Raw genomic sequence first — 27,859 nt, 5'->3', positions numbered from 1 at the left:
GTTGGTGCATGGAAAACTCAATTTATATGCCTTTGGAATTGTGTGATCTTGTGGTGTGATGAATAAAATGCCTACTCCTGATCCATGCTGGGTATATGAACCATCAAAGTATAACTTCCATATCTGTTTGGTGACTATGAGGATATCAACATCTCAAAATTCAATATTTAAGGGATGATCATCTTGAAGTGGTGCTTTTGCCAGCTGGTCTACAATGACTTGTCCCTTGATAGCTTTTCTGTCCACATATTCAATATCAAATTCACTTAGGATCATGACCCATTTTGCTAATCTTCCTGTTAATGCTACCTTGTTGAGCAAATACTTTAATGGATCTATTTTAGCAATCGGTTTGATTGAGTGAGAGAGTAGATAGTGTCGCAATTTTTGAGAAGTGAACACTACTGCTAAGCATGGTTTTTCTATTAGTGAATAATTTAGCTCATATCCCACTAATGTTATACTAATGTAGTAGATAGATAATTCATTTTATTCATTATCCTATTGTGTGAGAAAAACTCCTAATGATACTTATGTGGCTGATACATATAGTAAACTTACCTTGAATTAGTGACATTAGGACGGGTGGTTGCATAAGATATTACTTGATTTTGTTGAATGATTCTTCACATTGGTTGTCCCATTTGAAATAAATATTCTTGTGCAATACATGAGTAAATGGTTGACACTTATCTGCCAACTGAGCAACAAATCTTCTAATTGACTTCAATATTCCTTGAAGTGATCCGAGTTGATTGATATTTTTGGGAGATGCCATTTCCATGATTGCTTTAACTTTAGCTTGATCTACTTCTATACATCTAGTTGAAACAATGTATCCCAATAGCTTACCTGAAGTGATACCAAAGGCACATTTCTTTGGATTAAGCCTTAGCTTGTATTATTTTAATCGGTCAAAGATCTTTTCCAATATTTCTAGATGTTCATCTTTGTTGTATGATTTTTCCAATATGTCATCTACATATTCTTCCATGAATGTATACATCATGTCATGGAATATTGTTTCCATAGCTCTCTGATAAGTAGCACATGCATTCTTTAGTCCAAATGGTATGACATGCCAGCAAAAAGTATCCCATGGACACGTGAAAGATGTATTTTATTGATCTTTTAGAGCTATTTTAATCTGATTATATCCTGAGAAGTTGTCCATTAGAGAAAACATGGAGTGTCTAGTAGTTAAATCTACAATGATGTCAATATTAGGCAAAGGAAAGTCATCCTTTGGAAATGCATTATTGAGATCTCTGAAGTTTGTGCATACTTTGATACTTTTATCCGGTTTAGAAATAGGAACTATGTTTGATACCCATTGGGGATATGCCATAGGTCTGATAAATCCCACATTGAATAATTTCATCAGTTCTGCTTTGACAAGGAGAGCTATACAAGGATGCATCTTTCTCAATTTATGTTTTACTGGTTTGGCTCCTGGAGCGACATTTAGGTGATGCATTATAAGATCTAGATCCAAACCTGGCATGTCTGCATATGACCACGCAAAATTGATTTGTCATCTTTTGAAAAATTCCAAATATTTCTTCTTCTCTTGTTCTGATAGAGAGGTTACTGGATGTAAAATCTTTGGTTGATCTGATGTTCTAATGCTGATTGCTTCTATTGGTTCAATGAGTATAGATGATCTCCCTTGATAATATCCAGGTAAGGTGTCAAATCTCCCATCTTCCGGCACCTCAAGGAGGTTTTCACTGTTAGATGCGTCCTTTCTTTTTACTTTTCCTTGGTCTAATGTTGCCAATAAATGGTTTTCAGCATTAGACTTGATATTTTTTCTTTATTTTTATTTTTTGCGACATGGAGATTTGGCACCCACTTGATTGGAAGATGCATTGATGAAATCCATGGTGGAAGTTGTTGTGGGCTCAATTGCATTGAGGTATAAGGAAATAGCGTGGTCATTAGGAAAGGTATCAATTTTAGTATGTCCTTCATTATCCTAGTCAATAAGTTTAGGATGTATTAAAGGTAAGGGATCCTCAAGTTGAGATGTTTCAAAGGAATTAAGGGTCATGATAGAAATGTCAAAGTCTTCATTACATATTTCAATGTCTAGGACAATATTCTCATCAAAGTGACCTTTTGCAAGTAGTTCTTGATCGTCATCGATTAAATCCAAGTCGATCGAATGTGATTCTAATTCAAGTGACCTAGTTCTTGACATTAGTCTTGCATACACATGAACTACATTGACACCCACATCTTCTTCATAGCAGGTTTCTTCAGCTGATTGTTTGGAATGATAGGAATCCCACTCTCATTCATTGGAATCTGTCTCACTGGTAGCTTGCAATATGCAAATTTGTTCATATAGCTTTTGGTTTGTTTATTTTGTTTTCCTCGCTATCTCTTTTCTTCTCTCATATTTAGCTTCCTCTAGGCTGATATTTAGTTCTATCAGTCTTGCTATTAGTTCTCCTTGCTTTATACCAGCTTCTTGTCTATTTTTATTAGAAGTTGACTCTGCTTGGGAAGTGCCATTATTTTGTCTTTCTTTCTGATTAGAATCTCTCTCTTTTTGTGATCTTATGTTTGCTTGTTCTTGTTGTTTGGCAGATGGTTCCTCTCTTTTGATTTCAAGTTGCTCTTGTCTTTTGTCATGTTCATCATGTTGTTTCCTAGATGTTTCTTCTTGTGGAGTAACTTTTCCATACCCTAAGCCTGATTTGTCTTTAGCCTTCTGAGTATGAGGCTGCATGGGTTCTTAGATACCTTCTTTTCTTTTTCCTACATGACCCATTCCAGTGTATCCCATTTTCTGAAGGATGTGAAATCCTTTTCCATATTTTCTATAGGTATTCTGACGTTATTGATTTTTTGTTGAACTTCTTCACCCTTGTATAGCCATTGTAGCACATCTTTGTCCCATGTTTCTTTATATAATGTCCCAATGCTAACAAATGCTCCATCAAATATTGGAAGAGGTTTTACAACTGGTTGTTGTTTTGAGTTTGATGGTTTACCATAAGATTTAGGAGAAAGGGACAACTGTGATAGTGAATATTCTTCGTTCCCTTGATCCTTGAGCTATATCTGCTTTAAAAACTTGACAAGATTAAGGAAAATGATTTTTCCTTGGATTGTATGCTTGAATAGGATGCCTCTTTATTATGTGGAACCGTGACCTCTTGTGCCAGTTTCAAATTACTATAATATTGGAATGGATTTGAGTCAGCTGAAATTATGATTTGATGTCCATTGTATGGAAAATTCAGGCACTAGTGATAAGTTGAGGGAATAGCTTCTATGTCATGAATCCATGGTCTTCCCAAAAGTATGTTGTATGATAAATCTAGCTCTAGAACTTGGCATGTTGTATCTTTCTGCAAGGGTCCTACTCTGATTGGTAATATCACAATTCATTTGGAGGAATGCTCTTCTTCATGATATGCTTGGATTGTGATATTTTTATGGGGATCAACTGCATCTTTAGAATAACCTAAAGCACAAACAAGACTTAATGAGAAAATATCCAAGCCAACTCCTCCATCTATTAGGACACGTTTAATGAGCATTTTATGAATACGGACTTCAATATGCAAGGGAGCTATGGGGGTCTATTGTGTGAGAGCTAGGAGAGGATCAACAACATGATTTCTCCTCATATCATCATGAGTTCTTGTGTGATGATGATCTCTCCTTGTATCATCATGATTCCTTCTTGTGTTATCATTAGTTCATCGTGTGTCTTCATGAGTTCTTGTGTCATCACGATTCCTTCTTGTGTCATCATTAGTTCTTCGTGTGTCCTTAGGAGTTCTTGTATCATCTAAAATTCTTGTGTCATCCTTCTTGTGATTGAAAATTTCTTCATTTTTCTCATTGTCATTGTAAGTGTCATTTGATCCCCCCCTTTGTCTTAAATTGTTTACGTCAAAATCTTGGGGAAGTCTAGCTCCAGATTTTGCTAGCATTAGGAAGTATTTTTCTTTTGCACCCTCCAATATTTTCTCCATGAATTTATCAAATTTAGGATCTTGTTGGATTTCTCTGATGTGTTGATCATTTATCTCTTCTTCTTGTACTTCATTTCCTTGCGTCATTTCTTTATGATCTTTTGGCATTTCAACTATTTCTATTTCTGTTTCTTCGATCTTTCATCTCTGATCCCCGGTTAAAATGGGCATACATGTGTTCTTAATGTTTTGCGAGGTTTCAATTTTCTATAATGTATCTCAATAAGTGATTAATTGTTGGGGTAAATATGATAGAGTGATATGACATGAAATGATCATTCAAGTATTTGCGAGTCTGCAAGTTTTTCGATCCTAGTTTGGAGTGCAAATTTTTTGATTTTGATATGACCAAGTTCAATAGGAACAATATATCCTATGATAGAGAATGAGGTTAATCTTATCAAACATTGTAGTTTCGTGATAAAGGATGATAGATCCTAATGAGAAACTATGTTTAAATGATCAGTTTATCAAAGAAAATGGGATGATGCACTTTGAGATGTTATATCTTGAACTTGTTGGAGATGAATACTTGAAAACCTTAGTGTGTCTAGCTTCGAATCTGTTTTGACAGAAGATAACTTGACTGAGTGTCCTGAGAAGATGACCTAATCTCTATGTTTGACTGTCTGAGAAATGGGTTGTTTTTATTTTCTAATTTTCATGCAGTTTGCTAGAAACACTGCTATATTGACCAGAAATGTTGTTATGCTGCCCAAAAATGCTATTATTCTAACCATAAATGCTGCTATATTGACTAGAAACACTGACAAATTGACCAAAAATGCTATTCTGCAATTCAGTGACTCAAAAGTTCAAAACAATGATGTTTAGACTCAGAAAATTGGATGTTTGACCTTAGAATATTGTTGTTTGACCCAAATATTTGATTTTTAGACTCAGAAAACTGATGTTTAGACCTAGCAAGTGCAAGATGGGAGATCTAGTGTTGAAACATGAGCAAGTTGACATTCAAACCAAGAGACCTGCAGTTTAGACCAAGAGAGCTGACGTTTGGACCAGAAGAGTTGACGTTTAGACTAGGAGAGTTGTTGTTTGGACCAAAAACTCTGAAGTTTAAAATAATGATCTTGGAACTTAGACAATGGTTTTTTTGACTCCAAGAGTTGATGTGTAGACTCAGACAACTGATGTTTTTACCTAGCAAGCTCAACCTTAGAGAGTTAATGTTGAAATATGAGAAAGCTAACATTCATACCAAGAGAGCTATAGTTTAGACCAAGAGAGATAATGTTTGGACCAGAAGAGCTGAAGTTTGGACTGGAAGAGCTACTATTTGGATCGAGAGAGCTATTGTTTGGACCATGAGAGCTACTATTTGGACTGAGAGAGATAATATGTTGTGAAAGTTGTAAATTTGACAGTTTGAAGTTTGATTTTGCAATTTTTGTTGTATCTCAATGGATGAGATCTTGATGTGATTTAAAAACACAAAATCCATATTGTATTTTGTCCCAAAGGACACATAAAGTGTATGTTCAAGAAGCTTTAAAGAAAGCCCCAGTTTTCATGGATTTTGAACAATTGAAAACACACCATTTAGTCTATCCTAAGGAGATTGGCTTCATTATTAGTTCTTAGCCTATACTTGGTACCCTGTCAATTCACACAACCTTGTCAACCCCGAAAGGGTGCCCATGTTTTTGCCTTTGCGAGAGCTAGTGGAGTCTCGTTATGAGCCTAGCAATAAGGTCTCAAAAGGGGAGTTCACACATATGCTCAAGAGGGACATATGGTGAGTGTCTTTGGGAGATATTCTTCCCCCTCCTCGCACTAAGAATTTATTAATGTTCGGAGGTGACCCGGGTAGCATCTAATTTAATTGGAACTAGTAAGGGATTTGTTCGGCGCATCAGGGTATAAACTCAATTAAGAGGTCTCCCAACCTTGAAAACCAAGGTTTTATTATACCCAAAGGTATGTAGGAGAGCTATTCCCGAGCATTGTCGTTGACTTTATTTTCATCAAATCACATTTATTTTAAAGTAGGCTGGAGTACTTGGCGTTAACAGTTCCCACTTGGGTCGTTCCCTTCTCATTGGCCTTATGGGCTTCCCGGGAGGACATGCCCACTAAAGATATTCCCTAGTGAAAAGAAAAGACGAGTCTGGCTTTTTGATCACCTAAGAAAGGTGAGAGCATACTCGCCTATCAGAAAAAACACATAAGACATGTTTGCTCATCTCCATTGTAATTAGTCTATGTGGCCAATTTATCAAAAATAAGAGCAAAATCCCATGGCTACAAACAAAGTTAGTTGTTTATATTGCAATATTTGGTGGTGAAATGGTTTATAACTCTAGTCTTTCATAGTGAAATAGGTACCTACAAAATCAACAAACTACAAATTAGGTTCGGGAAAATGACAATCCATATGCAGAAATGAGAAATCCAGGATACAACATTGAAATTATCAATGAAAAACTGAAAGAGATATCAAATTAACCAAGAACGCTATCAAATTAGAAGAACAATATCAAATTGACCAAGAACATTGTGCTTAACCCTGGGAACGCTGGCAAACAGACTAAGAACACTGCAAGAATGACTACAAACGCTGCTAAATAGATTAAGAATGCTAAGACAAATACTGAAAATGTTGAAGTACGGAAAAAACAAAATAAAAGTTAAAGAATCTCCCATAAACACCATTTGAGGTGCTAGAACGCTAAAACAGAGACCAAGAACATGAATCTAGAACCCAAAAGAGCTAATCTATGCATCAAAAGAGCTAATCAACCTGTGAATGAGATTTCCTACAAGAAAACTTGTAAAAGACAAAGGGGCTATGTCCCACGGTGGGCGCCAATTAATGTGCTACTAAAAATGTGGTTAATTGTATTAAACATACACATAAATGAGATAACAATAAGAACTAGGAAGCACAACTTGAAAACTAAATAAAATATGCAAACCAAAGGCCTCCTTTAAGATATCCCATCTTTCTCTACTCTTGAGGACCTTGAAGGTGTTGGATTGTTGGCTCTCAATGGAGCAATGACCTCCAAAGTGGCAACTCAAGAGTTATGTAGCTACTTCACGATTATGCAAATGATATGAAATGTATGATCTAGCTAGAATGATATATTCAAGCTACATGATTTGATAAAAAGGAAACTAGATTAAGATGCTATGATTAATCAAAATTAACAATTATTCTAGATGATATGAATTCAAATACCTATAATAACAATGCAAAAACTGTGAATGCAAGGGGATCTTTATTGCTCCAAAATGAAGGGTATCTATAGGAATTCCAAGGCCAAAGCTAAGGTGGAAGGAATCGACGGTCCATATTCAAACCGAAGATATCAAGGGCTAAGATTGAGGAAGTTGGAGAAGAGGTTGGAGGAAGAGACACATGTCATCTCTATGGTGACAAGTGTAAATGAACCTTTCTCATAAGAGGGCAAGTGTCCAAGGGAAAAGACATGTGGCAAAAGTGTGATGTTTCTCAAGGAGGGGATATCCAACCCATAGGAGGTTAGAATAAAAGAGGTTAGGATGTGCGAGATAGGATAGGGTTAGTTAAACCCAGGATTAGATAGAATGGGTTAGGTTAGGGGGTGGTTAGGCTAGGTAGTTAGAAGTTAGGAGCCATGTGCTCATATTTGAATTTATAAATTCAAATGTTTAGGAAAATGGTAATTAACCTCAACAAACTTGAGTTTGCTAATCTTTATTATGAATTACAAGAATTGATTAAAATGAGGAGAACTAATTAATTTGGAATAAATTAATCAAAGGGGGATTATTGAATGAACTATATAAATAAATCAATTAGACTTATTTACTAGTATATGAATAGGGAAATTAATCAAATTGCTTGTGAATTCAATTAATTGGAAAGGGGGATTAATTAAATAACTGCGTATTTAATTAACTATCTTCAGACCATTTTTAGGTGTATACAATAAGCACTGCTTGATTGACATCGTCATCCATTAATAGGCTAGAATTCAAGACAAAATTATCTCTTTTATTCACTAACTCTATGGATGGATTACCCATATAAACCACTGTTTGAATCAGGTGGTGATCTGAAAGCATGTAAGGAATAACTTTCACACTATTCCCATTATATTTATCTTAAATTGTAAAACATCCTCATTGGCATATAACCTTGCCATCATGCTATAAATTCTCTTGGTTCCTTGTTAGAAATTGTACCAGGAAAACCAAATGTCTTTGACCTCATCCTTTCTACCAGCTAGTGGGTTGAAAAACCTTAGTTTATTCATCATCCGATTCCAATAAAATATTTCCTCTCCCTTCATTTCAAATTTGCTATGACGTAACTTATCAGAAGGCCATTCAGTCATATTCAAGTCTCCTCCTAGCACCTAGGGGACTTCCTCCATCTATATAATCCATCTCCAAAGCTCAATCCTTTCTCTATGATCATTAGAAGCATAAACAAAACCTATCCCAATCTCCTTCTCCTCGAGTCCTAAGATCACCCAGACCAACCTGTTGCAAGGTGAGCACCCCCATCTCACAACATACTTACTCCACTTATGACTAATTAAGATAGCGACACCACCCCTACCCCTAGCATGATGTCGTGCCCAAACTTTTGGGCAAAAACGGAACAACAATTTTTTTTTTGAACATCAAAATCTCATAGAATAATCTACATTTATAACGAAGTCAATTAAGTTTTGTCTTAACTAAGATGTAGATAGTATTGTTTACTAGGATTGGAATAATTAATTCAATCAATAGGGCGGCAATAGTCAGTGAAGACTAATTTATTTCCTAAGAGGATCATCTCAATTTAATTAATTAAATCAACCTAATTAATTTGCCGCTAATTAAGGTCGAGGGATATTTAAATATCTCAATTTCATTTAAAACATTCCAGACCAAAAATAATGATAATACTATCTTAAATTTAAAATTAATTAATTGGGCACATGCAAATTCATTATTTAAATTTAACCAATAAGGTTACAAATTCAATAATGTTATTTGTCAAATAAATGTAATTTGTACTATAGTCAATATTAATCTCCCTTAAACCTTCAATTTTTGACTATTAAATAATTTGGCCAAAATTGACCTCATAGGCTAAAAATTCGTATAAAATGATTAATAATTTTCATTTATAAATTTTCCCCCAATTAAATTTAACTCAACACCCATACTTAATTAAATATATAAAAATAACTATACAGTAACCTTAGTTAATTAAATTAAATCAATGATGCGATTAATGTAACCATCTAACATTAATCTCCATTTTTAAATCATATAAAAAGAAAAACTATATTAAATTTAAATTTTTTCCCAAATCAAATAAGGAGTTTAAAAATTAATTTCACATATAGCTAAAATTAAAGGGGGGGGGATCCTTTTCAAATTTTAGAAAAGAATTTCCCCCTCTCCTTATTTTAATTAATATTTCAATCTCAAACGCTAATTAGGGTTGAGTAATGTCTTCTTCTATATTTTATTAAAAAACAACTTAACATATATATACATATAAATACATACATACATATATGTGTATACATATATATACATATACATACATATATATATATAGATATATACATACATATATATACATATATATATGTGTGTGTGTGTGTGTGTGTGTGTGTGTGTGTGTGTGTGTGTGTGTGTCCACACACACACACACACACACACACACACACATATATATTTATTTATTTATTTAAAGCTAAGGATATTAGGTTAGTTTTCTCTCCCCTTTAAAAGAAAAATAAAAACATTAACATGCAAGGATATCATAAAGAAAACAGACAACATTCAAATGGATGCAACATTAAAATAGATATAGGTTTTTTTTTTGAATGATTTATTTCAACTTGCATAGATTAGCTTATATCCTCATTTTATTCCTAATATCAGCTATTTAACTAACCATTCTCTTTTCAAAATAAACTAGCACAGTGAAGATATTTTATTCTCATTGTCTAGGACTAAATCTATATATATTTTTTTTAACAACAATAAATATTATGACATTAAATAATAGCAACAAGCTAAAACTTTAAATAATTTATTTTCTTCAACAAATGTAGAAATGCATATACCTATTAAACATATACTAGAATTTTTTTTGAAATAGAAAAATGACAGTAATAAACACAATTTCAGCAGCATTTAAATAGTGCAGAAAAACACAACTTAAAACATTCTCATTTCTCTTTTCTGCATCTCTTTTTTTTCTTTATATATAAATTGTAGAGGTAATAGATGACAGAGTTTAGTTAAATGCCAGATTTAAATAAAAATACAGTTTATCTAATGGATAGATTTCAGATAAAAGACAACAACATTAACATTACAACCTTTCATTAAAAAAACACACTCTTTTCTCATAGAAATATTTTGAATACAATAGTCAACTTTTACAATGGGTGAAAATACCCCAACTGGTATTCCTAATAATGAGGACTTAAATAAAATGATACATTTCTTTATACAAAAATAAATACAACATAAATCTCCTCACTTACATTTCTGCAACTCAAATATAATATTACATTTCCTATTCTTTTATTTTCAACAAAATACAATATTACATTTTTTTTTTTTTTCTACAACTAAGGTAAAATCTGCAACTCCTAGCTTTCTTTTCCAAGCAACCTGCATCCAAAACTTAAGGCTGTGACCACGGGGTGCTCACCTCCTAGCCTAGGCTTACTAGAAGCCACCCCTGAGCTTGGAGAACCAAGTCCTAGACGGGTTACACTCAAGCAAACACAAACAAGCAAGGGAAAAAACTCAACAAACACATTCCCATCCCAAAGCTGAAATTTCATCACATAATTTGATGTTTTACAAGGGTGGAAGTGGACCAAATACCTTGAGGAGATCTGCAAGATAATAGATCATAGCCAACTCATGGCAACCAAGAACACCACAAAAATCCATCTTAACCCAACATCCTTATGACCCCCAAGATATACATGCCATATTTTCTCCCCTAATGACCCCCGAATGCATAAACAAGACTATGCAGCACGGGTCACATACACAAACCCTTGAGATCACTCTCATAATGAGAGCCTCTCACTCTAAGGCTATCGAACTCCTTCCACCCCCAAGACCATTCTACCCTCCCAAGGGTAGAAGGCCTTGGATACCCCCAAAACACAAGAAAATGCATACAAGAAAAGAAATACAAAAAAGATCACATAATATTTTTCACAAGGGGAATACAAAGGAAGCAACATTTACATTCAAGCAATCCTACAACAAATTTCCAAACATACAAGTAAGAATAAGCACCAACCTTGAATCTGCCAAGGGGTTTCTAGGGATAGCTTGGAGAAGAGCAGCCCAATTCCACAAATCTTTTTCTATAACACTTCGCCAAAATTTCTATTCTAAAAACTGGTTTTCTTCCAAAATTACCAAAAATCTCCAAAGATGGAGAGTGGGTGATTAACTCACTAAGCCTCAATCTCTAACCTAAGAAGGCTTCTCTCACTCCTTCCAACCTCTTGGATAGAGTGAGAGGCTCCCATTGGTTGGTCTTCCCTAGGTCTTACACACTCCCTAACTAAGGCACCTCAAGAAAGGAATGAAATGGGGAAAGGAATGACACATACCAAGAAGGTTATCTAACCAAGGATGGCACTCCTATAGATGAAATTCGTCCATCTTGGGAAAACCACTTTTTTGGGTGGTTAAACAAGCCCCAGGGGAAAGACACATGGCCAAATTTGGCCTTCACCCATAGGTACCCCATGAGGCCCAATAAAAATGCTCCAAAAGTGACTCTAGGTGTTGGTTTAACCCTTTGAAAGTCCACCTAAAGTTAACCTACGGGTCAACTCTGAGTTGACCCTCCTTATGGCTCACTATCCTAGATTTCTTGGAACCTTCAAGGATAATTTGGAAATATTTTAATTAAACAAAAAGTAAATCTCTCAAAAAGGTGACATGACAATTGCCAACACAACATACAACATATGCGTTAAGTGACACCACAAAATAATTCCACATCACAATACACACATGGCAATTGTCCCTTGAATTATTTAAACAATTTAATAAATACAATTTACACACATGCAAACATTTACATTTACGAATAAAACACAATACATACGGGGTGTTGTCTCTTCAAATAGACAACCCCTGGTTTTACGAATGTACATAGGCCTAGGATTGATTCTCCATAATGTTTCCATGGTCACATGGATAATTTTCCTGCTCACCTCAATTACACATTAGTACTTTCCAATAGTCTCATATAATATTAAACACATAAACAAGAATACACATCAATCACTCTGCATACAATTGACATCATACAATTCAATTTTCCAGATATCAAAGAAAATCCACATAAGCAATTATCATAATCCTCATAAATTTAATCCATTCATAAGATATGCATCATATTTCTAACATCCTAATAAAGTCCTACAAATCAAATAGTGGCATACATCATCTCAATGTTATCCTATTCTATTATCATATAAAATTCTATATCCATAATGCATAGAAATGAAGCATCAATATATCAATGTTATCCAATTCCTGGGATCATATAAAGTTCTATATCCACAATGCATAAAAATAAGGCATCCATAATAGTTCCAACATGAGAATCACTGAAATGCTAGGATGGGTCGGGGTAGGGCCTCACACATGATTGGTAGTAAATTACTTTGCATCCTTGTAAATACACTTCAAATTGATATCAAGGTAGAATTGGACTACCTTAATCTTTTGTAGTAACAACACATCTATATTCTTGCAAAGTCTGAGGAATATTTTAACAACTTATTTTCTGTTTGGGGACTCCAGTCCCCCTAATATTCTAGGAGACACAATTTAATTCCATCTAAGTTTTAGGGATTGGTGTCCATTGGTGCCCTAAATGCATCATAGCATTTAGGCAATATGTTATTGTTTCCCTTCTTCACAACCATGCTATCTATAGATCCTTTGGGTCTTTGACTTCTCTTCTTGAATTCAAAAACTTGTTCTACCCCCAATGTTTAAGTACCCTCTTTCTTTTTCCTATTCTTTTGTTTCTTCATTGTTTTAACCTTAGCCTTCCTAATACCATATTCTTTCATGGCTTCATCTAATAGTTCTTTATTGGAATTTCCTGAATAGGGGAAAATGACCCAACTATTTCTTTTGTCCTCCACAGAATCATAGGTCTCAATACCCTCCTTCTCCTTGTTGGGAAAATAGGTGTTGTACACTTTGCATAATAATATTTTTAATTGCAATATTTATTTATTATGTGAGTTTCCCATGGAAGTGTAATGCAATATTTAATTGATGTTTCACATGAATGTGTAACATGTAGAGATTCCTTGGGAATATTCTCAGGACCACTTGATGAGTTGTATTGTAACATTGGAATATATTATATTATATTTATTTAATATTGGGGAAAGTAATTTAATAAAGTACCCAATATTAGATGTGGGGTCAAGGGGGTAGGTAGCCCATGGTATTTGCACGTAGTTTTGATGTAATACCACTTGGTAATTTTGTGGGAGCTTGTGTTTATAAAAGCAATCACAAGGGAAGTTGTTTGGGTTGGTCAGTTAGCCAGGTTATCATTTGTGGAGGTTGGAAGCATGGCATGGGATCTCTGGTTACATGCTTGTTCACATGGAGTGCTTGTTGATGGCTGGGTTTCAAAAGCTTTCACAGTTGTATTGTAATGGTTGCATTGTTGAATAGTACATGGTGATGGATGGTTTTGGAGTCTGGGTTTTTCCCTCATGAGGGTTTTCCTAGGGTATATCTTGTGTCAACCTTGATGGGTATGTTGTTTATTCTTTGCATGTGGATTCTTTGTGATTATTTTATTGAAATCTTAATTGGGTTATGTAGAAATTGTCATATAGTTGGTTGCAAGTTTCCTTACACTCCTGAGATCCACAACCCATACCATCATCCCCTTGTCCAAGGCCCAACTCATCACCTTGCAGAGCAAGCTCCACATCCTTTTTAACTTCTTGGTTATGGGTACTAGGGGGGATAAAATTATTATCAGGCTTACAAGAAACTTGAAGAGTTCCTTTATTTTCATGAGCATTATTAGATATCAACTTGGACTCAACATTATCACTACCACGCTCTAAGAACTTCTAAGATAATTCTTCAATAACAGGACCATGCTTCCCCCCTCTACCAACCATATCCTAATAGTTATAAAGGATAGGGAGAGGACTATCTATGGTGGTGCCATCGAGTCTAGCAGGAACCACCACCACCTCAAAGTCAGAGATTCAATTTTCTTTTTAGTATCAATAATCTTCTTAAATATATCCATGATTATCTATTGAGCATTCAATGCTCTATGTTTGAGATGGGTACCTTGGCACTCCTTTTCCACCAACTCGATGGAAATAACATTAGGGGAGGGAGAAGACTTAGATCATGAGGCTTCTTTAACAACAACATGCAAAGACTCCAAATTATTAATAATGGACCCATGACAGGAGGAATCAACCTGCTCATAATTGGACTTGGTCGGCAAGCTCCCTACGGGTGTAGAAACCATCTTAGGGTGAGGATTAGGAGGTGGAACAAAATCAAGTGTTTTGAGAGAGCCTAAAAATTCAAGGATGTTAATAACCTTCTGATTAAGGTTAGGGTTTGCTATAGAGTTGTCCTTCCTGTCAGATTTATCATTTTGATTATTACTTTTCAAAAGTGGGCAATTCTTCCTAATATGCCTGTCCTTGTTGCACATAAAGAATATATTAATTCCATCCAATAAATCTATAGGGCACACAAAGGCCTCATCTTCCAATTCAAACCTTAGTTCTTGTGGAATATCAATTTCGGGTTTAATAGAAATCAAAAGTCTCACATCCATATGTGGAAGTAGGGAGGAAATTTCATCTATCCTAATAGCATTGCCTATTGTTTCCAAAGCTCTTGGAAGCCATTTCCACATAATTAGAGGGATATTTCTAATTGTTACCCATCTAGAACATGATAGGGCAAGAATTTTTGTATTATTATCCTTTGGAGTCCACCTAATGGCTCTAAAACATCGATTTCCTACTAACCAAAATTATTTCTTAATAACCTCTTTTTGACTTTTAGCCTCTTTGAAAAAAATAATGTATAAACCCTTCTGTATCATCCCATAGAAAGTAAATTGAAACCCTAACCTTTGGACCCACACATTCTGCAACTAGTTATTCATGTAATTCCTAGAGGGAAGTTTTCTAGAATCAAGCACTGCCAGAAAATGGCAATTTTCCTAAGTCTATTTATCTCTTCATTCAAAACCATGCTCATTTAAGAATTAGGCATAATGACGAGAGTGGCATTGAAAGAATCCTTACCTCCTCCTCCATCTTCAAACCACTCCTTGTAGATGTTTGAACAACCATGAAGCGAGAACTCTCAGGAGTAGCTTGGTTTCCCACCGCCTATAGAAAGTATTTTCTCTGCTCTTCATCTGCCATGAAAGAAACATTGTGAAGGACCCCAAGGGCATCATATCTTATAAACCCCCACGTCCCATGAGAAATCATAGTAAATGCACCTCATCCTAGCCACAAAAGGCTACCTTTGCTTGGGCCTTCGCTCATGTGGTGTCAACCTTCGTAGGACAGGGGACCCCAATTTGCAGAGCCAGCCTTCGATCTATTATGTTATTTTTATTTCAATGACTTTCATTTGATGTTTTAATAAAAATATTCATTGTTAAAAAAATCTAATTTATGACTAATTTCATGTATAAAACTATCAATCATACATTTTATATGAAAAAATAATTTTTTTTTAATAAAATAATCATAAATTAGTAATATAAGGCATCAAATTAATAATCATAATTTTGTTAAAAAATGGTATGTATATAATTATCCTTATAAGGCATCAAATTGTGAGATCTCTTTTGGAGTCATTAGCTTGTGAAGCCACTAGACCCTTTTCATTTATGTATACCTTGAAAATGATAACTGAAGATGTTCAGATAGAGCACATTAAATTGGTTGCACACTCTCTCGTGCATTGGCAAAAGGATATCAAGAGGATACTGATACACAAATATAATATGTGAACAATCAAAAGTAAAAGGCACATCCTTGACAATTAAATAAGTTGAGGTTGTTTCAAATGGACTATTATTAGAACATCCACATCTTATTTCATAAGTTTATGTCAAATGTTGAAGTTTGGGTTCATCTTAGATTTAATCATGATGTAGTCAATGATATGATTTAAAATATAATCCTCAAAATATTTAAAGAAGATGAGAGTTTCCTTTTAGATGTTTTTCCAATAGAAGACTCACTTGAGCTATATTAACCAATAAGACATCACAGATCTTCTAGTAGGGGAAGGAGGAAAACTTTTGGAACATCAACTGGGCCAGCTAAATCACAATGATGCCCTTATTTTTATGAAGAAACACACACACACACACATATATACATATATATGTGTGTGTGTGTGTGTGTGTGTGAATATATATATATATATATATATATATATATATATATATATATATATATATACATACATACATACATACATACATACATACATACATACATATGTGTATATGTGCATACAAACACACACACATATATATGTACATATATACATATGTATGTATATATATACATATATACATATGTATGTATATATATACATATATACATATACATGTATATATATGTGTATAGATGTATACATATACATATATACATATATGTATAAATGTGTATATATGTATACATATGTGTATATATGTGTATATATGTCTATATGTATATGTATATGTATATGTATATGTATATGTATGTGTATATGTATATATGTGTGTGTATATGTATGTATGTATGTATGTATGTATGTATGTATGTATATATGTGTATATGTATATATATGTATATATGTGTATGTATATGTATATATGTGTATATATATATATCCTCTCTATCTCTATTTCTCTTTATTTGTTTCTCACCATCATTCTCTTACTCTCCTCCTCCATATCTCCTTATATCTCTATCTATCTCTCACTTCATCTCACCACTTATATATTTATCTCCCTATTCCTCTTCTCACATATCTCTCTATCTCTCCTTCTCTATCTCTGTATCTATGTCTATATTTATCTCTCCCTCTACCTCTCTATATCTCTCTATCTATTTATCCCTCTTTTCGTCTCTATCTATTTATCTCTCTACCTATTTATATCTCTCTATCTATGTATATATGTATATGTGTTGGTAACAACAATGAAGAAAAACCGAGAGGGGGGAGGTGAATTAGTTTTCACCAAACTAAACAAATTAACCACAACTGCAGATCTGATCATTAACAACAAAAACAAAGATAAACACCACAACAACAATACAAATAACACAGATTTTGACATTGGAAAAATGGTTAAGGGAAAAACTGTGGTGGGAACCTACCCACAATATGATGATACTGTGCAGTAGTATATGTAAATATTACAATGGAGAATGTGCATGCATTCAGGCACACTTCCTAGAGCTCACTGCTCAAATACAAGAGAGGTATACAACCCCTGAAGGAAGAAAGGAAGGCTCACTCTCTTATAAAGATCTGACACCAATCTGGATTACATGAACTCAAAGAATGGCATCATCAAATGCTTGATCATAGTTCCAGTTAAGCACATTGTCTTCTCTGCAACTCTCTTCTTCACTTTATCACTCTTCTGAAAGATCAAATTCTTGTTCACACATACAACACCCTCTAAGAATGCACAAACACATCTTACATTATTATTACTGTTATTTATAAAAATCATCAACCTTAATTTCAAGGTCGACTCAACTCATAAGACCTAATTAAAAAATTACATCACACAATACATAAATCAATATGCAAACCAATACAATATCGGCAAGGACATAACATGAACCTAAATCAAAACCTTGAACATGCAACACCACCAAATATCTTTCCAAGATCATTTGCAACACATAAAATCATTGGGTTGGCTAGAAGGTCGTATAACACGAAGAATACCACTAGACCAAAAAAATCTTCAATAATGCACACAATGATTAATGCAGACCAACAACATGGATAGACAATGATAGAAAAATATCAAAAAGAAATGTGAATTAAATGCCAACAACCCCAACAAATCAGATTACTAGAATCATCATCATCTCCCTCCTAGAGCTCAAGAACACCAACATAACTTATTGACAAACTAAAAGATATGCTTGTGAAGTTTCAAATCATGAACCATTTGAACTAAGGACACACATGAACATCCCAAACACTATCCAAAATCCACTCAACATAATGAATCAATTTTAGAGCAATACAAACCATAAATCACAACTCTACAACATAGAACCAACAGAAAAACCAGTCATCACACCAGACCTCATAACTTGATCAAATCACCTTCTGAAGCACTGAAAAATCATACTAAATCAACTAAAGATCCTAATCTCTGAATCCTTAAATCCACATCAGCATATCTGCAATATACCAACCAAACCAACTCTCTGCAACACCGAAGCACAAGAACACAGGAATATGTTGACATCAATGACAACAATACATTACAACAACTATAAAATCCAACAATCTCCCCATTTGGCATTGATGGCAACATATGAATGTGAATAAAAAATAATGCAATGAAAGAAATCAACTCCAACAATCTCCCCCTAAGATTATGCACACATAGATCTCTACCTTAGATATATAGGATAGTTTTTCACATGCTTCTCTCCCCCTTTGACATCAATGCAAAAGGCTCTCAAAACTAAATAACTCTTCCTCACACAATTACAAATTGAACCATATACTGACTACTCCCTCTGAGTAGCAGCATCCACTTATCAATCCGGATATCAGGATAAGACTATGAAGTCCATTGGATTGATGCATCTCAATGCATCTAGTTCTTATCAGGAGGGGCAATCACCCCTAACTTCTCTCTCAGATATACAAATATATCTGCAAGCAAAGGCTTAAAGAAAATATCTGTGATTTGTTTCTTTGTAGACACGTACTCCAATCTGACTTCCTTATCATTGACTTTCTCTCTCAAAAAATGAAACTTAATTGATATATGATTTTTTTTAGAATGCAACACTGGATTCATAGAAATATTGATAGCACTTGAGTTGTCATAATATATAACAGTAGGCTCATTATAAAAAATTCTAATATCCTTCAACATCTGCTTCATCCATACTACCTGAGAACAAATACCAAAATCAACAATGTATTCAGCTTCAATATGTTGTCTTTGATTTCAGCATGTTCAAAATCATGAGGCATCCCTATGAAATTGGTCTGTTTCGTACCTCACGTCCTTTGGGAAAGATTAATCAACCACGTCGATTAGTCACTTTTTCGTTTTTTGTCTTTATGTTTGGTCATTGAGAAGTTAGAAAGTTTTTATGTTTTGACTGACAGGTCAGACTTTAAAGTCTGACCTTCAGTGAGTCATGTCAGCATATCAGACTTTAAAGTCAAATGTGCCAATTTCCCTTGTGTTAAGTGACTGACACGTAAGACTTTAAAGTCCAACCTACAGGAAGGAGTTAGTTTGTGTTTTTGCACGTCGGACTTTAAAGTCCGATGTGCATAGTCTTGAAGTTTTTATTTGATGCAAGTCAGACTTTAAAGTCTGACGTGCATTTTTTTTGATGCAGAGTGCAGGTCAGAGTTTTTTCTCTAACCTGCAAAGTTGTTATGCCCTTCTTGCATATTAGAATTTAAAGTCCGATATGAAATCGTGATTGATTTTCCTCGCATATCAGACTCTAACGAATATTGAGTTTCCTTCCCAAGCTGCATATTGGACTTTAAAGTTTGACATGCAGCTGCTTGTCAAGTTTCTACCTTGCAGGTTGGACTTTAAAGTTTGACTTGCAAGTTTTTCCTAGTTTTTCCCTAAGTCATTTCCAACTCCTGTTTCTTGTTTCGGTCGATGAAATTTTCTCGTCCGATGGTGATCATTTTCAAAACACTAATGATCCATGTTGAAATGTCTGAGCCCTCTCCAAGAGAATCGATAGAGAAAAGAAGATGTACTAATGAGATTGTTGATATGGTGCCAGACAAAGCTAAGATGCAAGCTGCTTTGGCTCGGTTTGAAGAATTTTAGAAATGCAATGAGGAGGAGAAAGTAGAATAAAGTGTCTCATTGAAACTATCTTGTTGGAATTTTTAGATTGCTGGCATTTTGCATATAGATTACATTACTGATATGTTGTCATTGATGTCAATTGAACCAGTGAATGGTATTCATGATATTGCTGATGTTATTGTTGTTATTGCTATTCTCTTGCAGCTGGTATGATAAAATTTGAGGAAGATGTTGTAAACCGGTATATGGTAGTTTATAAGTTGAACCGGTGTAAAGGGTTAAACCTTTCTATGTTATGTAACCGGTAAACCCTACTAGTTTTTTTTTGATAAACCCTAACCGATCAAGTTTGTTGGTTTAAGATCTAAAGTTGAGTGGTAATGATGGAGACATGTGTGATTATTGTTGAGGATAAGTTCAGATTGATTTGGCGTGTTTGTTTGTTTTCTTGGAAACGAGCAAAGTGGATGCATCAAATGCATAGCGTGTGATGAGTTACAAGTCCGATAAAGCGGTGATCATGGAACAATTGGAATTTTCTTGAAGAATGTGAAGAGATTGTTATGATTTCTAATGGTCAAGATTGTACCGACTTGTTTGTAATCTCGATGATGAGAATTAGGTTTTTGTTGTGTTACCGACCTATTTGATTTTGTATTTAAGGTCGATGATATTGTTTTGTTAAGTGTTGGCAAAGTTGGCAAGATTGGCAGAAAATAGTTGAGTGTGTGGTTGCCAAACCGGTGGATAGATCTATAGTTTGAGTAAAGGCAGATTGAAGCTTAAGAAGGATTTGATCAAGCAGATGTAGTGCTATTCAGACAAATCAAGAAAACTTGTTGTTTTCTAACAATTATAACAGAAATTGAAATCCCTTAACTGGGTAAGCTCTAACAAGCTTGGTTACTTTCTAAATCCTCCAACATGATGGTCCATTAGTTTGGATTCTCAAACCCTCCAGCGAGGTTACTCCTAACAGGGTATTGTGCTTTTCATCAAGGCATATTTGTAAATCCCCTAACTAGGTGATTCCTAACTGGAATTAGTTTTTAATAGGACTTATTATAAAAGTTTTAACAGGCTTGGCTCCTAAGAGGGCGAACTTCAGAAGAGTTCAGATAGCTATCCTTGTGAGTCTCATCTCACCGTGGTTTTTACCTATTTGGGTTTTCCACGTATAAATATTTGTGTCAAGTGGTGAATTCTTTTGTGGTTACGATCTTATTTGTTGATTTGAATAACTACTTAACTATTCTGATATGACATGATAACTAGAAGCATTGAGAGATGAATATGTTGACATATGATTAAGCATTGTTGATGTTTACAAGATTGAAGTTGTTTACTATTAAGTTGTCATAATAGTCAAACTGGTTGATGTTGGTTAATGTTGGTTGATGTGGAGTAATCTTTGAGATATTATCTTGACATAGTTATTTGTTGATAAGTTTATTTTGAGTTTGGGGGTTTGTATCACTTTTTTAGTTTACTGATTCATCCCCCCCTCTCAGTATTTTACTGGATACTTAATCTTTTATCATAGCATCAATTGGTATTAGAGCGTCTCAAGTCCTCTTTAACCTAAAGCCTAACAACTTGAGGAAAAGATCTTGTAGATCATGATGAAGAAAGAAGGCCTAAAGTTCAACAAAGATAACTATAGGATATGGAGCGGCGGAATGAAGATTTACATTAAGAGTCTGGGAAGTCAATATTGGGATCATATAGAAACTTTGTATGTTACACCTACTATAACTCTGACTGATGATTAGAAGAAAGAACAACAAGAAAATCATCAAGCATTGGAGGCTATTATAAGTTCCCTGTTTGATGCTGAATATGCAGATGTTCATGGTCTTGAAACTGCATATGAAGTATGGAAAAAACTTGAAGATATTTATAGCGGTGATGAACATGTTAAGATTGCTAAAGAGGAAAGTTTAAAAGGAAAGTTTGATGACATGAGAATGTCTAAAGGTGAGAATATCCAACAGTATGGTCAAAGGATAAAAGAGATAGTTGGTGAAATAAAGAGTGCAAGAGGGAAAGTGGAAGATGCCATAGTGATCAGTAAGGTACTGAGAACCTTGCTACCAGTCTATGCTATCCGAGTTGCAGCTGTTCAGGAACTGAAATCCATTGACAAAACTAAGATAACTCTTGACTCTATCATTGGCAAACTTACTGCTTTTGAACTAAATGGCTATGATGGTAGTGTACAAAAATTAGAATTTGCATTCAGAGCTTCTGTCTCTAACCCATTTGTGAGAAGAAGTAGAGATATCGACCATTGAATCTAGATTCAGCAGAGATGTTGATGATGAAGACAGTTTAGTGGAGCTTGAAGCATTGTTGGAAAAATGACTACCTAGAGGCACTGGTAAATATAGAGGTAAGCTACCGTTGAAATGTTTTTCTTGCAATAAAATTGGTCATATAGAAACTAATTGCCCTAATGGTGAAAATGAATACAAGAGAGACAAATTCAAAAAGTATAAGGGTAAAGGCAAGAGAGATTGTCTTGTAGCTATTGACAATGGTATTACTGATGATGAATCTAATGATGATGCTAGTGAAGACATTTTGTTTGTAGCTATTAAGGAAGAGAAATCATATTAGAAAGCACTAGTGTTCCAGGATGGATAACTCTGATGATTGGATCATTGATAGTGGTTGTTCACATCACATGACCGGTGATTGGAGCAAATTTATTTCCTTGAAGGAATTTGATGGTGGTGTTGTCAGATTTGGCAATGACTCACCTTGTATGGTTAAAGGTAAGTGAGTTATTTCACTTAATGGGAAGAGCAATACTGATGATGTCTATTGGGTTGAAGGTCTAAACCATAATCTTCTGAGTGTGGCACAACTTAATGACAAAGGATACCCACTGGAGTTTAGAAACGGCATGTGCAAAATATTTGACAACAAAGATGAATTGATTGCAACCGGGAAATACACTAGAGGTAATCTATTTCATCTTAATCCTAAAGTTAGCAACTGTTTGTTTGCAAAGATAGATGATAGTTGGCTTTGGCATAAGAGATTTTTGTCATATAAATTTTGATAACATTGTTAAAGTGAGCAAGTCTAAGAGAGTAAGAGGTCTACCTCAGATAGACAAACCTGTTAATGCTCTTTGTAAAGAATGTCAATTAGGAAAGATGACTTCTTCAAATTTCAAGAGTAAGTCCTTCTTAGCAGAGCACTTGTTAGATTTTGTTCATACTGATCTATGTGGACCAATAAGAACTAGAAGCATTTTCAGGTGATAGATATTTCATGATCTTCACTGATGACTATTCAAGGATGATGTGGGTCACATTATTGAAGGATAAGAATGAAGCTTTTGGTAAATTCAAGGCATTCAAAGCCTTAGCTGAGAAAGAGAGTGGCAAAAAGATAAAATTTTTGAGAACAGATCTAGGCAGTGAATTTACTTTTGAGGAATTCACTAAGTATTGTGATGAGAATGGTATGAAGCAACAAATTTTTGCACCAAGGGTACCACAACAGAATGGTATAGCAGAAGGAAACAACCAGTCAGTGGTTGAAGCAGCTAGAACTATGTTGATACAAGGAAGTGTGGCGAAAACATTTTGGAGAGAAGCTATGAGTACAATGGTCTACACAATGAACTGAGTTCTAGTGAAAAGAGGTAAGGACAAGACACCTTATGAGTATTGGTATGGAAGATCACTTGATGTTAGATATTTTAAGATCTTTGGTAGTAAATGTTTTATCAAAAGAGGTGATTACATAAGCAAGCTTGAAGCTAAAAGTGATGAAGGCATATTTCTTGGCTATTCCACCAAAAGTAAGGCCTATAAATTCTTCAACAACCAGACACAGAGAATTGTTGAGAGTGTTGATGTTCATGTAGATGAATGTCCTGAAGTTTCCGATGGAACCAATTTAGAGAAAAAGGATGAAGATCCTTGCACTTTTCTTTTGGAACCTAAAATAGTTAAATCTGAAATCAGTAAGGCAAATTCTTATTTACTTGTTCAACCAGAACAAATAATTTCAAAGGAAGAAGATGATGAAGAAGTTGAACCTGAAAAGAATGATCATGTTATTCCTAGATATGTGACTGAATTACAGTCCTGAGCAGATTATTGAGGATAAGGATGCTAGAGTAATAACTAGAAGGAGAATAAGAGAGAACTCTTACATGATCTCCACCATTGAACCAAGAAGTGCTAAGGAGGCATTTGGTGATGATCATTGGGTGAAAGCAATGGAAGAAGAATTGGATCAAATTGAGAAGAACAACACTTGGACCCTGGTACCTTGATCGGTAAACAAGAATGTCATAGGTACTAAATGGGTGTTCAGAAACAAGTTAAATGAAGATGGTCTGTAGTTCACAACAAGGCAAGACTAGTTTGCAAAGGTTATGGTCAAGAAGAAGGAGAAGATTATGGAGAAAATTTTGCACTAGTAGCAAGACTGGAAGGAGTTAGAACATTACTTGCATTTGTAGCCCATAAGAAGTTCAAGGTATACCGGATGGATGTTAAGTCTATATTTTTGAATGGGATATTGGAAGAAGAGGTTTATATAGAGTAGCCTGATGGTTATGCATTGACAGATAAGGAAGACATGGTATGCAGATTGCATAAAGCTTTATATGGATTAAAGCAGGCACCCAGAGCATGGTATGAAAGGATTCATACACATTTGATGAAGATAGGATTTGCAAGAACCAATGATGACAACAACATTTATCTCAAGTCTAAAGGACATAAAATACTGGTCAGTGAAGTATTTGTTGATGATATTACATTTGGAGGTAATGATGTCATGAGCAACAGTTTTGTAGATGAGATGAAGAATGAGTTTGAAATATCATTAGTAGGGGAAATAAAATTTTTTATAGGCTTGCAGATACAATGGATGAAGAAGTATTTTCATTACTCAATCTAAGTATGTGAACGAAGTTTTGAAGACTTTTAGCATGAGTGACTATAAACTAGTTGGAACTCCAATGGTTACAGGTTGTAAATTGTCCAAGGAAGATGCATCTAAGTCTGTAGATGAAAATGAATACAGGTCAATGATTGGAAAATTACACTATGTTGTTCACAGTCGACCGAATATTGCCCATGCAGTTGGTATAGTTGCTAGATTTCAGAAGAATCCAAAGGAAGCACATCTGATAGCAACCAAGACAATTTTTTGATATCTGAAAGGTACAGTTGACTATGGATTATGGTATCCATATGGAGGAAATTTTGATTTGAAGGCATACACTGATGTTGATTGGGAAGGAAATGTTGATGACCGGAAGAGTACTACCAGTGGAGCATTCTTTCTAGGAGGAAGGCTAGTTTCATGGAGTAGTAAAAAGTAGAGTTGTACTTCACAATCTACTACAGAAGCTGAGTATGTAGCAGCTTATATGAATTGCACACAAGCTATTTGGATGAGGCACATTTTGGAAGGTTCTAAGATGAAGATCTCAGAACCTATAAATATTTTGTGTGATAATACAAGTGCAATTAATATTTCTAAGAATCCTGTTTTGCACGCAAGGACTAAGCACATTGAGTTGAAGTATCACTTTTTGAGGGAAAAGTTTCAAAGTAAAGATGTTATCTTAGAGCATGTTTCTACCCAAGAGCAGCTTGTAGATATCTTTACCAAACCTTTGCCTAAGACCACTTTTGAGAATCTTAGAAGTCAGTTGGGGGATGTCCCTCTTCATGAGGTCAGTTGAACATGATGTTGATTGCATCAGTCCCTACGTTACTTGCAGAATCTTACATGGATTGATATTTTTGGAGTGGATGTATTCCATAGGGGGAGCATCAAGTTGTAGTATGTTGTTGCACAGTGAGAATTTGGAATTACATGTTTTACTTTCAATTTGGCATTGCTGTCAAAGGGGAAGAAGAATTATGTGATTGAGAAGAAGAATTATGTGTCTGATTAGGTGAACCAATGACAGGCTGAAGCCAGACAGAGCATGGTGAATACTTGGTAATGTAAACTAGGATTCCTATTCACCAATCCACAACAACAATCAGAGGCGTTGATATTTGTATTGCCATCAATGCCAAAGGGGGAGATTGTTGGCATTTTGCATATAGATTGCATTAATGATATGTTGTCATTGATGTCAACTGAACCGATGAATGGTATTCATGATATTGTTGATGTTATTGTTTTTATTGCTATTGTCTTGTAGCCGGTATGATAAACTTTGAGGAAGATGTTGTAAACCGGTATATGGTAGTTTGTAAGTTGAGCCGATATAAAGGGTTAAACCTTTCTATGTTATGTAACCGGTAAACCCTACCAGTTGTTTTTTTGATAAACCTTAACTGATCAAGTTTGTTGGTTTAAGATCTAATGTTGAGCGGTAATGATGGAGACACTTGTCATCATTGTATGAGGATAAGTTTAGATTGATTTGGCACGTTTGTTTGTTTTATTAGAAAGGAGCAAAGTGGATTGCATAAAATGCACAACATGTGATGCGTTACAAGTCTGATGAAATGGTGATCATGGAGTGGTTGGAATTTCCTTGAAGAATGTCAAGAGATTGTTATGATTTCTAATGGTCAAGATTGTACCGACTTGTTTGTAATCTCGATGATGAGAATTAGGTTTTTGTTGTGTTACCGACCTAGTTGATTTTGTATTTAAGGTCGATGATATTGTTTTGTTAAATGTTGGAAAAGTTGGCAAGATTGGTAGAAACCAGTTGAGTGTGTGGTTGCCAAACTAATGGATGGATCTGTAGTTTGAGCAAAGGAAGATTGAAGCTTAAGAAGGATTTGATCAAGCAGATGTAGTGCTATTCAGACAGATCAAGAAAACCTATTGTTTTCTAATAATTATAATAGAAATTGAAATCCCTTAACTGGGTAAGCTCTAAAAAGCTTGGTTACATTCTAAATCCTCTAACAAGGTGGTCCATTAGTTTGGATTCTCAAACCCTCTAGCGAATTTACTCCTAACAGGGTATTGTGCTTTTCATCAAGGCATATTTGTAAATCCCCTAATCGGGTGATTCCTGACTGGAATTAGTTCTTCACATGATTTATTGTAAAAGCTTTAACAGGCTTGGCTCCTAATAGGGTGAACTTCAGAAGATTTCAGATAGCTATCCTTGTGAGTCTCATCTCACCGTGGTTTTTACGTATTTGGGTTTTCCACGTATAAATATTTGTGTCAAGTGGTGAATGCTTTTGTGTTTATGATCTTATTTGTTGATTTGATTAACTACTTAACTATTCTGATATGGCTTTAGGTGAATGGAGGAAATAGTGTGGCTGGAGGGAAATTTGAATTCGGCAAATGGAGGGAATAGTGCGGCTGGTTCCTCTGGTTCTGTTGCCTCTGCAGCTCAAGGACAACTTGTCTCTTTGGGATCTATGGTGAATGATGAGGATGGTCGAGAGGATGGGGCCCATGACATTGGGACCCTCCTCTTGTCTTTTAAAATACTGAAGATTCTTCAAATTTGGGTCACGAGAACTTGAATGTTGAGCTGGAAAAGACGGTTGAAGACAAGGTGATGAAACCCTAGAACAATTTATTTGCAAACAAGCCTACTGGTAAATCTACCTTTCCCTCTGTGGAAGATATTTATGATAGAAAGGTAGGCAAATTAGCTATTGCAGTACCAGATGTGGTCATAGATCACAATATTTCTCTAATGGGATTTTCTCTGGTGGAGAAATTTGTTGGACCTAGACTTAATATTGAAGTAGTTAGGTCTTTTATGAAGAGAAAATGGAGGGTGAAAGGACAGGTT

The sequence above is a fragment of the Cryptomeria japonica genome, chromosome 8 (genome assembly GCF_030272615.1).
Source record: "Cryptomeria japonica chromosome 8, Sugi_1.0, whole genome shotgun sequence".
NCBI classification, from domain to species: Eukaryota; Viridiplantae; Streptophyta; class Pinopsida; order Cupressales; family Cupressaceae; genus Cryptomeria; species Cryptomeria japonica.
This window is presented reverse-complemented; position numbering follows the sequence as displayed.